Genomic DNA, 16,207 nt, shown 5'->3' with positions numbered 1-16,207 from the left:
TGTGAGCGTGTCGCTCCGATTCTTACGTAGCTCTATGGGTCCCTCTAATGTGAAATCATACCATTCCGGTAAAGATGGCGATGATTCGGTGAGTGCGGAGAAGGAGTACTCTTAAAATTCTGAATAAATGTTGAATGTGCAACTTCCAAGGGAAAGGCTCAGCATGCAGCGGATCCTCCTACCGCCGGTACATATGGAGATGAGGAAAAAGAGGAGCTGAGTTTTCAAGTTGATGCAGAAAGGTTTATTAGGAGCAGGCTTCCATATAAGACAACAGGTGAGCTCCTATCTTACGTGTTTCGCGCATGAGCACATGCGCTTCATCAGAGATCCTGAGGCAAAAAAACTCCCTTCCCCCAGTGACAGTTGAAATTATTGAATCCAACTGAGAACCAAATAATTTATTACCTTGGAAAGAAAGAGAAATCAATCTGGATTTAGAAGTCATATCAGCATTCCAAGATTTGAGCCACAAAGCTCTTCTAGCTAAAATAGCTAAAGACGTATATCTAACATCAATTTTGATTATATTAAAAAATGCATCACAAATGAAATTATTAGCAATTGTTGAATCAACTTAACAATGCTAGAAAAATCATGATCTGATACTTGTTGCGCTAAAGTTTCCAACCAAAAAGTTGAAGCAGCTGCAACATCAGCCAAAGAAATTGCAGGCCTAAGAAGATGACCTGAATATAAATAAGCCTTTCTTAGATAAGATTTAAGTTTCCTATCTAAAGGATCTTTAAAAGAAGTACTATCTTCCGTAGGAATAGTAGTACATTTAGCAAGAGTGGAGATAGCCCCATCAACTTTGGGGATCTTTTCCCAAAACTCCAATCTAAATGCTGGCAAAGGATACAAATTTTTTAAACCTTGAAGAAGGAATAAAAGAAGTACCAGGCCTATTCCATTCTTTAGAAATCATATCAGAAATAGCATCAGGAACTGGAAAAACCTCTGGAATAACCACAGGAGGTTTATAAACAGAATTTAAACGTTTACTAGTTTTAATATCAAGAGGACTAGTTTCCTCCATATCCAATGTAATCAACACTTCTTTTAATAAAGAACGAATATACTCAATTTTAAATAAATAAGAGGATTTGTCAGTGTCAATATCTGAGGCAGGATCTTCTAAGTCAGATAGATCCTCATCAGAGAAGGATAAATCAGTATGTTGCCGGTCATTTGAAATTTCATCAACTCTATGAGAAGTTTTAAAAGACCTTTTATGTTTATTAGAAGGCGGAATGGCAGACAAAGCCTTCTGAAAAGAATCAGAAATAAATTATTTTAAATTTACAGGTATATCTTGTACATTAAATGTTGAGGGAACAGCAACAGGTAATGAACTACTACTGATGGATACATTTTCTGCATGTAAAAGTTTATCATGACAACTATTACAAACCACAGCTGGAGGTATAATCTCCACAAGTTTACAACAAATGCACTTAGCTTTGGTAGAACTGTTATCAGGCAGCTGGGATCCAACAGTGAATTCTGAGACAGGATCAGATTGAGACATCTTGCAAATGTAAGAGAAAAAAAAAACATATAAAGCAAAATTATCAATTTCCTTATATGGCAGTTTCAGGAATGGGAAAAAATGCAAACAGCATAGCCCTTTGACATAGAAAAAGGCAAGAGGCAAATAAAAATGGGGTCTTAAATAATGAATATATTTGGCGCCAAGTATGACGCACAACAAACAGAAAAATATTTTTTTGGCACCAAAAACGTCACACTCGCGTCATAGATGACGCAACCTTGTGAAGGACTCGGCGTCAACTAAGACGCCAGAAATGACGGATTTGCGTCAATGAACGTAACTTTGCGCCAAAAAATCTCGCGCCAAGAATGACGCAATAAACTTTGGCATTTTGCGCCCTCGCGAGCCTAAATCTGCCCAATTTGAAAAAGAGACTATACCCCAGGTAAGAAATAAATTTTCATAAAAAAGCATTTCCCAGATATGAAACTGACAGTCTGCAAAAGGAAATACATGAACCTGACTCATGGCAAATATAAGTACAATACATATATTTAGAACTTTATATAAATGCATAAAGTGCCAAACCATAGCTGAGAGTGTCTTAAGTAATGAAAACATACTTAACGAAAGACACCCATCCACATATAGCAGATAGCCAAACCTGTACTGAAACATTTATCAGTAGAGGTAATGGAATATAAGAGTATATCGTCGATCTGAAAAGGGAGGTAGGAGATGAATCTCTACGACTGATAGCAGAGAACCTATGAAATAGATCCCCATGAGGAAAACCATTGCATTCAATAGGTAATACTGCCTTCACATCCCTCAGACATTCACTGTACTCTGAGAGGAATCGGGCTTCAAAAAATGCTGAGAACGCATATCAACGTAGAAATCTTAGCACAAACTTACTTCACCACCTCCATAGGAGGCAAAGTTTGTAAAACTGAATTGTGGGTGTGGTGAGGGGTGTATTTATAGGCATTTTGAGGTTTTGGAAACTTTGCCCCTCCTGGTAGAATTGTATATCCTATACGTCACTAGCTCATGGACTCTTGCCAATTACATGAAAGAGATGCAAATGTGTAACTTGCCAATCAAATAGCAGTCTCATGCAGTTTGCATGGTTTCTGTGTACACCTGTGTTACCTTTGAAGGCTGCTTCAGCCAATGAGCACACACTTAAAAGGGACAGGAAAGTCAAAATTAAACTTGCATGATTCAGATAGAGCATGTCATTTTAAGACACTTTTAAATCCACTTCTATTTTCAAATGTGCTTCGTACTCTTAATATCCCTTGTTGAAAAAGAATACTCACATATCATACACTAGTTATCATACACTAGTGGGAGCTGCTGCTAATTGGTGCCTGCATACATTTGTCTCTTGTAATTGGCTAACTAGATGTGCTCAGCTTCCTGCCAGTAGTGCAATGCTGTTCCTTCAGCAATGGATAGCAAGAGAATGAAGCAAATTTGATAATAGAAGTAAATTGAAAAGTTGTTTAAAATTATATGTTCTATCCAAATCATAAATAAAATATTTTTTGGGGGGTTTACTATCCCTTTAAAATATTAACTCTAAACATACCAAAATGTGCTTTATACAATGAACAACCCCCATAGTGGATAAGAATAATACAAAGAAAATTAGCTTTTTGTTTGTCTGTATGTTTCATTAAAAGTCTTGCCGAATTAATAGTGCTGTGGACGTGAACTTTGTGCTATACATACTTGGGACCTGGCCGTGGCCTCCAGTCCAGCGTGCACTACCCAGGAGGGTTATATCAGGTGCTGAGCTATGTTTGTTTTTCTGCCATGCAGTGTGCGGCATTTTGAAAACCTAGGTTACAGATTTTGCTATTTGGCCTGACTAGGGGGTGTAGGACAAAGCACAATTCTGAACAACTTTCCAGTTTACTTCTATTATCAAATTTGTCGTGTTATCTTAGTATAATTTGTTGAAGAGTAAATTTATGTAGGTTAAAGGACCGGTAAATACAGTATATTTGCATAATCAACAAATGCATGATAAAAAGACAATGCAATAGCACTTAGTCTGAACTTCAAATGAGTAGTAGACTTTTTTTCTGAAAAATTTAAGTTATGTCTATTTCCCCTCCTGTATCATGTGATAGCCATCAGCCAATCAAAAATGCATATATGTATATTCTGTTAATTCTTCAACATGCTCAGTAGGAACTGGTGACTCAAAAAGTGTAAAAATAATAAGACTGTGCAAATTTTGTTAATGGAAGTAAATTGCATGCTCTGATTCATGAAAGTTTAATTTGACTTGAGTGACACTTTATATTGAAATCTTTTTATTGAAACATTTTTTAAAACATATATTTTTCATATGAAAAATATAAAGCAATAGGGGGAAACAAGACGGAGATATTGTACCTCTCAATTTTACATAAGTCTTTCTCTTCTACCGAATCCAATATGTGAAGGTATCATAGTATAGTACAAATGAAAAACAATATAGTCATTCCACCAGCTCAAGCTTCTAGTACTCCAATTATTTATTTTCATATCCATTGAGAAGTCAAAGGGAGTATTTGTGCCAGGAAATTGATAAGAGGGTTTCCTCCTCCTTATTGTCAAACAAGAGCAATAGATTGCTCACAACCTAACAACATTATCCTAATATAAGACAAAAGTAAAAGCCAAACTGGGTCTGTTTTCTTTAGAAAAAAGGCACTTAAGAGGTGACATGATTACTTTATATAAATATATTCAAGGCCCATATACAGAGATAGCAGAAGCGCTGTTTATTCCAAGAAAATTGTTTGTGACCAGAGGTCACAATTTAAAGGGACAGTACACTGTAAAATAGTTTTTCCATAAATGTATTTTAAATGACTTGTTATACCAACTGCAGAGTATAAAATATTTGAGAAATTGCATTTTCGGGTTTATTTGTGTATCGGAAGTTGCTGGTTTTGTGCTTTGAAACCACAGCCTATTACAATGGGTTGAGCTTCAGGTAATATCAGATCTCATTATGTTATCACTTTTATGTACACATACTTGCTTCCTTATCTTATATTTGTCTGAAACACCAACTCAATACTTAGAGAGAACAATGGAAAATTATCATTTTATTACTTAACTATCATGCCCCCCACTGAGGGTGTAATCTCTTCTGCTGGCTGTGTATACTTAGGCTTGTCAATAGCGTATACGCCAGTATCAAAACTTTCAGTATAGGTTGGGAAACCCCAAGCTAAATCAGCTATTTCAAATGCTGAAATATGAGTAAAGGAGCTACTTGCAACCAATTTAATACACTCTAGCAGGTAAAAAGGATCATTGGGAATAATTTAAAGGGGAGAAAGTTTTTGGGTGAACTGTCCCTTTAAGGGACAGTTCACCCAAACGGAAAAGTTTTTTCACTGTAAGAGCAATAACATTTTTAACATTTTGGAACTCATTACCAAAGGAGGTAGTGAATGCCAATACCCTAGATACATTTTAAAAATTATTTGGATACATTTCTGTCTATAAAGAAAATTCATGGATACGATTGCTAGTATTAAATGGGTCACCTTTTAGTGGGATTATTTAAGCTTAAAGGGACAGTCTAATATAAATTAAACTTTCATTATTCAGATAGGACTTTTAATTTTAACCCTTTAAGGACACAGCTTTCAGTTTGCTCAATTGTTTTATGACGGAAAAATTCCGTCATATGTCCTTAAGAGGTTAAACAACTTTCCAATTTATTTTTATCATCAAGTTTGCTTTTTTCTCTTGGTATTCTTAGTTTAAACTAAAAATAGGTAGGCTCATATGTTAATTTCTAAGCCTTTGAGGGCAGCCTCTTATCACATGCTTTTTAAATCTCTTTTCAACACAAAGACAGAAAGTACACGTGGGCCACATAGATAACACTGTGTTCAGGCACAGGGGGTTATTTAAGATTTAGCACAAAACAATGCTAAATTTAAGATAATAGATAATAAACAGTCACAGTCATGTGATCAGGGGGCTGGAAGAAGGTTCCTAGATACAAGGTAATCACAGAGGTAAAAAGTACATTACTATAACTGTGTTGGTTATGCAAAACTGGGAAATGGGTAATAAAGGAATTATCTATCTTTAAAAACAATAACAATTCTATGGTAGACTGTTCCTTTAACTGGAGCTTTTTGTATATATTTTAGATTTGTATAGGTTGAACTCGATGGACTCTTTTTTCAACCTCATCTACTATGTTACTATGTAAATTGAAATAATGTTAAAAATAAAAAAATAAAAATATAAAATAAATAAAAGAGAATAATAATAAAAATATAAAAAGTTTGAGACACAGAGATCCTGTTGTACTATTGGAACCTTTTAACTTTCCTTAATGTTGAGCGGTGTTAATTATCTGCGCTTTCCTGTAAGATCCAGTAATACCAGACTTTATCAAATCATACATCTTATAGGTTGTAGAAATTTTATTTTTAATTTCTGTCCATGTAGGGGCATTTGTCTGTCTTCCAGTATCTTGCTATATAAAATCTGGTAACTGTGCATAACATTTTGATAAAGATGTTAATAGGTTTATTATATCCACATATAGATTCATGTAGGAGGGCTTGGGAAATAGATCATTGTATGTATTCGTCAAGAGTGTCACTTAGTAGGGAAGATAGCGTTTCCCATATGGGTCTAACCTGTTTGCAATCCCACCACATATGGCGGTAGGAGCCTATGGCTCCACATCCCCTGCAGCATAATCTGTTTTTGGACGGTGACATGTGTGAGGTTTTTAGGGGTGTCCGGTACCAACGGAGTCCTTTGCAAGCAGAGTCAAAAATGTCATCCCATGCTGTCCTTTCCATTGTTATATTTAAATGTTTCCATTTTAATATTATATTGGATTTTGTATTATCAGATAGTGATTGGATCGCAGTATAAAGTTTGGAAATGGTTTGTTTGGGCCTACGTGGATTTTTTATTAAAGGGACAGTTCACCCCAAAAAAATCTCCCCTTTAAATTGTTCCCAATGATCCATTTTATCTGCTGTAGTGTATTAAATTGTTTACAAGTAGCTCCTTTACCCCTATTTCAGCATATGAAATAGCTGATTTAGCCTGTGGTATCACAACCTATACTAAAAATGTTGATACTGGAGTATATGCTATTGACAGACTATGTAAACACAGTCAGCAGAAAAAAAAATTACACTCTCAGTGGGTTGCAGGAAAGTTTAAGTAATAAAATGTTAATTTTCCATTGTTCTTTCTAAGTATTGAGGTTTGCTTTACAAACATATATAAAAGATAAGGAAGCAAGTCTGTGTGAATAAAAGTGATAACATAATGAGATCTGATATTAGCTGGAAACTCAACCCATTGTAATAGGCTGTGGTTTAAAAGCACAAAACAAGCTAATTCATATACATAATTAAACATGAAAATGCAAATTATCAAGCATTTTATACTCTGCAGCTGGTATAACAAGTCATTGTAAATAAATTAATTGGAAAACAATTTTACGGTGTACTGTCCCTTTAAGAGCTCTATAGTTGTAGTTTCCTAATTTTGTGTGGTTTTTAGTTATTGTTGAATAACTAAGGTAAGTTGAAGATATTGATACCAATGTAGTTTCATAGGAGTTATAATGTCCTGAATTTGAGTAAAAGTCATCACTTTCCTACTAAGTAGCACATCCGCAACTCTATATAACCCCTTATTTTCCCATTTATTCAACTATACTTTGGGTTTCTTTTGGTAATATGTATCTGAGAGGAGTTGTTAACGAGTGGTGCGCCGTGCGGTAGTAGATTTTTAGCTTTAGTCGCAAACGACAAGATGTATCTAGTGGACTCCGAAATGGGAGATTTATAGTGTCCCTCTTTTTTGTCTTTGTGTGACTTATCCCATAGAATCTCATCCCAGTGTGATGAGCCATGTAATTTAGCTTCTAGATTGGTCCAAAGGATTTCCCCAGAATTTCTCCCTAGTAAAGTCGTTTGTGCTAGTCTTGATGCTTTGTAATACTCTACCAAATTTGGGGCTCCCACCCCACTTTATGTCTGGTGATAAAAGAGATAGGAATTCTTGCCATTCCCCCCCAATGAATGTCACCAAATCTGATAGTAACTTCTCTAGCTACGACTTTGGAATTTTGATGGGAAGGGCGCTAAAGAGGTATAACAGGCGGGGTAAAATAGTGATTTTAACTGCTGATAGCCTACCAAACCACGAGAATGTATAAGTCTTCCATTTATTAATGTTCTTCCTAATTTCTTTAAAAATGGGTAGGAAGTTATATTTATAGAGCTGATCAAATTGTGTTGTAAGGTGGATACCTAAATATTTAAGGGAATTCTTAGCCCATTTGAAGTCGAAAATTAGTTTCAATTACTTTCATAGTATGTTGTGAGAGGGCCAAAGGTAATGCTTCACATTTATCGTGATTGACTTTGTAGCCTGATATGCCAGAAAATTGGGTCAATAGATTATATAGATTAGGTATTGAGATTAAGGGTCTTGTCAGGGTTAGGAGAATGGCGTCAGCAAAAAGTGTAAATTTATAATCTTGGTTCATTATTGTTGCACCTGTGATATCTGGAGAGATTCTAATTTTGGGCGCCAGAGACTCTATGCATAGAGCAAAAATCAAGGGAGATAGGGGGCAGCCTTGCCTCGTACCATTTAGTATTGGGAAGATTTTAGATTTGTACCCTGCCACCGTAACCTGAGCCGAAGGTGTCATATATATTGTTTGTATAGCTTTAATAAATGAACCCTCAAAGCCCATGTGAGCTAAAACTGCCTTCATATAATTCCAATCTATCCTATCGAATGCCTTCTCCGCATCCAGCGATAGAAGCAGAGAAGGCACCCGCGTCTTACCAAAATAGTCTATTATATTTATCATCCGCCTAATATTATCCGGAGCTTCCCTATCCCTAATAAAACCCACCCGATCTGAGTGTATCAATGAGGGGAGTATAGGGTTTAATCTGTTGGCAAGATTTTGGTTAGAATTTTCAAGTCCTGATTTATAAGTGAGATGGGGCGATAGTTGGAACATAGTTTAATATTTTTCCCTGATTTTGGAATTACCACTATTTTTGCTTGTAGCAATTCAGGGTGTATTGTCTGACCTTCTAAAATGTGGTTACAAAAGTCTGTGATATGGCGTACTAGAATATCCTTAAAAAAATTGTAATACTCACTGGCAAATCTGTCTGGTCTTGCTGCCTTTACTATTTTGAGATCCTTTATCACTGCCAGGACTTCAGCCCTTGTGGTTGGTGCCTTAAGGATTTCTATTTTCCTTAGAAAGAATTTTAAAATTTGCTTCCTCTAAGAATGTCTTGGTTTTTAAGTTTAGATTTGGGGAGGATGTGACTTTCTTTCCATCATATAGATTCCTGTAGAAATCGGCAAATGCCTCAACTATTTGCTGAGGATGGAAAGTTAAGGTACCGTTTGGAAGCAAAATAGAAGGGATGTTTGACGCTCTGTTTCGTTCTCTCAATTTGTGTGCTAAATATTTGAGTGTCACTTTAAGGAGCAACAATGCACTTCTGGTAGCTACTTGAATCCATTTGGGTGAGCCTGAGTACTGTATTGCTACTCCTAAAGGCAAAATGTACAATGCCTGCAGACAGACATGTTTGTAAGCAGTGAACATGTCCGCCTGTAGTCACCACTTGCAATGTTGCATAAAACTTCAAACTTTACCATTTCACAAGAGGTTTCATGTGCAATGCCACCCCCTGCACCAGTGCAACCAGTTGCCCTGGAGCAAGGCATGTCAATCATCCCAAACAGGCGAGTGTCGGGGTGATTGATCTCACCATCTCTTAGGTGGAGGAGAGTGCTTCTTAAAATATGTGTATGTATTTATGCAAACCTGATCCACATAGCAGAAAAAGCTGCAATCACAAGTTAATAAATCTAGCCCTAAGTCGACCTAGGTATGCTTTTCAGCAAAGGATACAAAGAAAATTAAAAAAATATATAAGTAAATTGGAAAGCTTTTTTAAAACTGAATGCTATATCTTAAAGGGATACTAAACCCAATTTTGTATTTCATGATTCAGATAGAGCATGTAGTCGTAAAGGGATAGGCAAGTTTTATTTTGACTAGGATATTCCTTTAAGCAACTTTCTAATTCCCCCCAATAACAATTTTTCTTGGTAATCTTGCTATCTTTATTGAAAAAGCAGGAATCTAAAGGTCAGGAGCCGGCCCGTTTTTGGTTCAGCACCCTGGGTAGTGCTTGCTGATTGCTGGCTAAATGTAGCCACCAATCAGCAAGCGCTATCCAGGATGCTGAACCAAAAATGGGCTGGCTCCTAAGCTTAGGTTCCTGCTTTTTCAAATAAAGATAGCAAAAGGAAAAAAATGGCAATTATAACTGTCAGATAAAAAAACTTTTTATACACATTCTTTTAAAAAGCCTATAAAATATCTTTATATTTTCTTATATGCAGGTCAGATGAAGCAAGAACTGAGCCACTGCACTGCTATGTAGCAGGACTGTAGCAACTAAATATACATATATAGCCTCCAACATGCAATAGCATGAGCATCAACATCAATTGTATGTATATATATATATATATATATATATATATATATATATATATATATATATATATATATATCTATCAGTGATGTGCAGTCGCTAGAGGCAGGTGAGGCAGTGCTTCACCTTACATATGTGCAAAAATATATATATTTTTTATGGGCTTTAAAAAAATAAAATAAAAAAATTGCAAATTTTTTCCCCAGCATTTTTTTTTTCACAGCTACATGTTGTGCAATGGAGAGGCACAAGCAGGTCTGCCCACCAATACACAACATGCTGCGCCACCTACTGGATTAAAGTGGTTAAGCTCATTGCATGTCCCATAATTGCTTATTTGAGGCAGTCCTATTTGGGCTGAACCAATCTAGTGAGAGGCATTAGTCAGTGGAACTTAGGGTTGGGGCTGGATGTTAAATCATATAAAACAAAACAAAAACGGAAAAAAAACTACTTTCATTTATTTTGTTGCTGTGCTGTGAAGCTGCCAGCTTTTGCTAAAGTGAAAAAGAGAGTTCTGTATTTCCCCTCTAAGTGCAGTGGAATGTTCCACTGTCACTTCCTTAATACAGACAGAGGCAGAGCAGGAAGAGATTCAGTCAATAAGCAGTGTTTAAGACACATCTTTGAAGTAAGTTCTACAACCTTAAATTTCACTTAAAGGGATTCTGTTAGTGAAAATTATAATTTAATGAATGTGATTTAGTGTTTTTTGTGTTTTTACTCTTTAACAGCAGTTGAAGGATCGTTTTTGTATTTTGTTTCCTCAACCTTTACACCCACTAACTTAACAGCTTGCCTTCACTTTCTGAACTCTCTGTAGCTCTGCTGTTTTATTACATAAAAATGCAGTGGTCTCTCTCCCTCCCCCCTTGTGTGTGTGTCTCTCTCTCTATCTATCTATCTATCTATATCTATCCATCTCTCTCCTTATGTGTTGTTCTCCCCCATGGTCTCTCTGTCTCGCTTCCTCCCCCTCTGACTCTCTCATCCCTTATGTGTCTCTCTAACCCTCTGTGTTTGATTGTGTCTCTCTCTCTTTCTCTAACCCTCTGTGTGTGATTGTGTGTCTCTCTCTCTTTCTCTCTCTCTCTAACCCTCTGTGTGTGTCTCTCTCTCTCTCTCTTTCTCTCTCTCTCTTTCTCTCTCTCTAACCCTCTGTGTGTGTGTCTCTCTCTCTCTAACCCTCTGTGTCTCTCTCTCTCTCTCTTTCTCTCTCTCTCTAACCCTCTGTGTGTGTGTCTCTCTCTTTTTCTCTCTCTGTCTCTCTCTAACCCTCTGTGTGTCTCTCTCTCTCTTTCTCTCTCTCTCTAACCCTCTGTGTGTGTCTCTCTCTCTTTGTTGCTCTCTCTCTCTGTCTCTCTCTCTCTCTTTCTCTCTCTCTCTAACCCTCTGTGTGTGTCTTTCTCTTTCTCTCTCTTTCTCTCTCTTTCTCTCTCTTTCTCTCTCTTTCTCTCTCTAACCCTCTGTGTATGTGTTTCTGTCTACCTTTTATTTATTTAATTAATGAATTGGTAGTGCCATCTGATGGTGTGGCTTTATTTAAAGGGGTGGGGTCAAGCGCCCCACCATCTTTAAATTTCACCAGCTGCCACTGGATCAAGAAATTTTTATATTTACTGAATAATGAAAGAATCTATAATCATAATTTGCAGCATTAAAGTAAAAAGTATGTTTTAAACATATTTTAATGGGCATGGATTTCTAGATCTCATAATAAGAGCAAGCATTTTGTTATCTGGCAAGTGTTTCTGTTACAATCCTTTAGACTAAAATCAGATGTTTACTAAGTTGACCAGTTTTCTAAGACACCATTTAAAGGGACATGAAACCCATATGTTTTCTTTCATGATTTAGAAAGAACATGCAATTTAAATAACTTTCCAATTTACATCTAATATCTAATTGTCTTCATTCTTTTGATATCCTTTGTTGAAAATCATATCTAAATATGCTCAGTAGCTGCTGATTGGTGGATTCACATAGATACCTCATGTGATTGGCTCACCCATGTGCATTGCTATTTCTTCAACAAAGGATATCTAAAGAATGAAGGCGTATCCAAGCCACTGCCTCACCAGCCTCTGACGTCACTGCACGTCACTGATATATATATATATATATATATAAAAATAAATAAATAGTTATTAATGTTATCAGTTTGGTAATCATATATAATATGAGTGTAGGTCACTTTACAGATAATGCATACCTTTTTCACTGTTTAATGTCCGTTTAATGAGAGAAAGCGTAAAGCTAATACTTGGCTGTAGCTTGAGAAGTATTAAATTATCTAAATTTAGAAACCCAAACAGAAGAAAACTATGTTGCCAATTTGATAGATATAACAGCATAAACATTTTGCCACTATCAATAATTAAAATATGAAAATAGGATATACATAAGCCAATCTGTTCTGTGGTAGATGTAGTGATGCTCGAACAGTATCAAGGGGCATATGTGACACATGACATTTATTTTGGATCCATTTTGGATCCATGGGAAAATGTTTAAATCCAGTGTCTGACTATATTTGAGTATCTTACTGGTGAAAGTTAAATTTAGAAATTTTAGAAACGTTAGACGTGTGTTATTTGGTGCAGGGAGTGGAACATTCTTCTTGATCTATGAGATCTCAGTTTGGGCGCCACTGCTTTATATAGACAGCATCACTTACTGGCAGTAAATTAACCCAAACCTCAATTTGTGACCTTGGTATAACAAAATCACATTGTGGTTCTCAATCTCAAACCAAGATTAAACAGTAACCAGTTTCTAGCACTTTGCTGTGAGTATGCAAATGGTATTATTGTAAACAGCAAGCTGATTTTTCCTATTTCATTTTTTTTACGCTGAAAGCTCTTATCACGGAGGACACTATTAAACAATCACATAGTTAGGTCATAAAATTGCTTAGAACCCATATCGTCATTATCATTATGTAGCATGACCGCAGTCACATTATAAAAAGTTAACTATAAGCAACCACATCAACACTACATTTAACCATAAGGTTGCAAGAGTGCTACAACACTGCCCTCTCCCACAGCCAAAGTATTAAAACGCTTATTTTCCTACATTACCTGATCACACCAGAACCTCCAGCAAAGAAAAAAAAAAGTCAGCAAATTAGAACAGGAATCTCAAGCAGGTCGCCGGTTACTCTAGGATTCTTCTAGCTTCTGACTGCTCTCTGGGTGTTGCCCTCACACTGCCCCTTCCGACCATGTCGTCTAACTCACTGCTGTCGATGCTTAATGCATTATTTCTGCTCCACTATATGCAGGACAATGACAAGTGTTCTGTACATATGGTAACAGCTAGATCCCATCCTTCTGGAGAACCATCTGACGTCACGTCAGTCATGTGACTGCAGTGATCACATGGTACACAGCGAGCGTTGAGGAAAGTTGCAAAAGTAGAGTGAGTGCAAGACTCAAATCAATGGGAGCTCTTTATTGTACTTCTGCTGTTGTGTGTTTGGACTTTGTATAGAGATCAAAAGACTCATTGGTTTACCACGATAAGGAAATTTAGATTTTCATATAATGTAGGTGCACAGAGGTAAATTCCATTTATACAATCCTATATACAAACTGGAAACAAAGGACAAGCGGCATCAATACAAATATTAGAATTTTGAATAAGTAACATATTTACTATGAATATACCTAGGGAAGATCCCCCTCCATGACATGGAATTGTTTTTAGCCTGGCCCAATGGTATTTTAGGCACAGAAATTGATGCCAACATTGGCATAGGTGCTATAATTCACAATTTTGAATAAGTAACTGATATTTACAAAGTGTAAATAACCATTGGGCACTGAATTCACTATGAATATATGTAGGGTAGATTCCCCTCCATGATATAAAATTGTTTTTAGCCTGGCTAAATGGTGTTTAGGAGACATGAATTGATGCCAACTCTGGCATAGGTGCTGTAATTCACATTTTTGAATAAGTAACTGATATTTACAAAGGGTTAATGACCATTGGGCCACTGATTTTGCTATGAATATACGTAGTGTAGATCCCCCTCCATCAGGCATAGGCAAGGTGTCCATACACGGACACTGGTGTCCGTGACCCGTTTTGCAGAGGGAGGAGTAGGACAGATGAATGCTGGTCCTCACACCTCCTTGACCCAAGCCGCGCCACGCTTAGTAGCGGGAAAGTGAGGGAAGAAGCAAGCTGCCTGCAGTCAACTAACCGTGAGTCGTGACTCATCCCAATTCCTTGATCTGTGCAGCAGCATGGTGCTGGTGTCTGTGTGTAGAAGACCGCTGCCTACTCTGACAAACCTTACGTAACCAAGTAAGTCACCAACCATGATGATCATGCAATTAACATCAAGGTGGGTGGGTTTGGTCAGGAGTTGCAGACTCTCAATATAACCAAAAAAAAATAATAAAAGGTAATACCACAAGCAGTCTTTATATAAATGTTATTTTAAACTTCTTTGATTAGATGACTAATTTGTACTTGTGGAACTAGGCCAGGGCCTCCAACGTGCAGCCCATTTGAGAGCAAAGTGTCGCTCTCCTGACTTATAAAACATAGAATATGTCGGCAGATAGGAAATATTCAGCCTATCTAGCCTGCCCAATTTTCTGAATACTTTCATTAGTTCCTGGGCTTATATCTAGCTTAACCTTATGTGTATCCCAGGCATGTTTAAACTACTTCACTGTCTCTACCACTTCTGCTGGATGGCTATTCCACCATGTATCCACTACCCTTTCTGTAAAGAGAGTGTTTTTTGATGTTTTTAATTTGAAATGTACCTTGATGTCCTTCACTAATGTCAGTACTTTGGAAAATGTCCGCCACAGCCTTGGTCCGTGCCTATCCCTGCCCTCCATTACATGAAATTGTTTTTAACCTGGCCCAATGGTGTTTTGGATACATATTTTTTTTGCCAACTCTAGCATAGGCGCTGTAATTCACAATTCTGAATAATTATCTGATATTTTTAAAAGGATTAAACAACCATAGGTCAAAGAAATTCCAGGCATAAACTCTGGGTTACCCTGGATGGGTAAAGAAAAACTGAAAAACTGAAATCTAGACAGATACAGAGTCTCTGTCAAGCAATAATTGCATTTTAATGGTTATTACATTGATCACATTTATTGGAAGGTTTTTTAAAGGGCAATGTAGAATCGCTTGTAAGTCGAATGGGGAAGATAAAGAACTCTCAATCTCAATAGAAGAGACAATCTTTAATTCAGTAGTCCAGTCCAAAGCAATTTTGGCTAAGGCAGCAATATTATATAATTTAATATCCGGTAGCGATAACCTGCATTATCCCTTCCTTGAGATATTTTGGAAATAGAAATACGCACCTTGTGCCCAGCCCATAGAAATTTGGAGCAGGCAAAACAAAAGTTGCAAATCTCTTGATTACAAATGAAGAGAGGGAGATTTTGAAGCAGATAAAGGATTCGAGGAAATATAGTCGTCTTTATCAGGTTCACTCTAGCAGATAGTGAGAGTGGTAAGGCTGACCAGTTCTTAAGGTCCAAAATTGCTTTCTGGAAAACCTGTGGGTAGTTTAGTTTGTACCAAAAGGTATTTAATATATTCAGTAACTTTAAATGGGTGATTTAGGCAGCTACCACTAGATTTAATAATCCACAGGAGTTACATTTCTTCAAAGTTAATCTTATATCCTGAAAAAGAACTAAATAAATAGAAAATGTGGAGTATTTGAGTGATAGTAACATTCTTATCTTCCAGGAAAATTAACAGATAATCTGCATATAGTAGAATTTTCAGAAACTGTGACCCAAATCGTATTCCCTTCAATTCTTGCCTCAACCAAATAGCTAAAGGTTCAATGGGAATATTAAAAAGGAGTGTTGAAAGAGGGCAACCTTGTCTGGTGGCTCTACCAAGAGGGATTTTTGGCGATAAGCTACAATTGATAAGAAGCGAAGAGAAAGGATTCTTATAAATGTTGAGGATAAATTGAAGAAAATGACCATTGAAACCAAACTTCCCTAATGTAAAGAATATTTGATCCCAAGAGATAGAGTCAAAAGCTTTTTCTGCATCAACTGTTAATATAGATATATCATTATCGGCCCTCTTACTATTATTATTATTTTTTCTGCTAAATATTTATTAAAAAAAATAATCTAGAGACTTCCGGTGG

The 16,207-nt window shown here is 36.5% G+C and overlaps 1 protein-coding gene across 1 annotated transcript in view; it reads right to left on the bottom strand.

Annotated features, from left to right (window-relative positions):
- Positions 1-13,391, bottom strand: part of CCDC126 (coiled-coil domain containing 126) — a 40,870-nt gene extending 27,479 nt beyond the window's left edge. Inside the window, exon 1 of the mRNA XM_053714148.1 lies at positions 13,131-13,391. The gene's annotated coding sequence lies outside the window, so the exon portion shown is untranslated. The remainder of the gene's footprint in view (positions 1-13,130) is intronic.
- Between the last annotated feature and the right edge of the window lie 2,816 nt (positions 13,392-16,207).

This window comes from Bombina bombina, chromosome 5 (genome assembly GCF_027579735.1).
Source record: "Bombina bombina isolate aBomBom1 chromosome 5, aBomBom1.pri, whole genome shotgun sequence".
Classification (NCBI taxonomy): Eukaryota; Metazoa; Chordata; class Amphibia; order Anura; family Bombinatoridae; genus Bombina; species Bombina bombina.
This window is presented reverse-complemented; position numbering and strand designations above follow the sequence as displayed.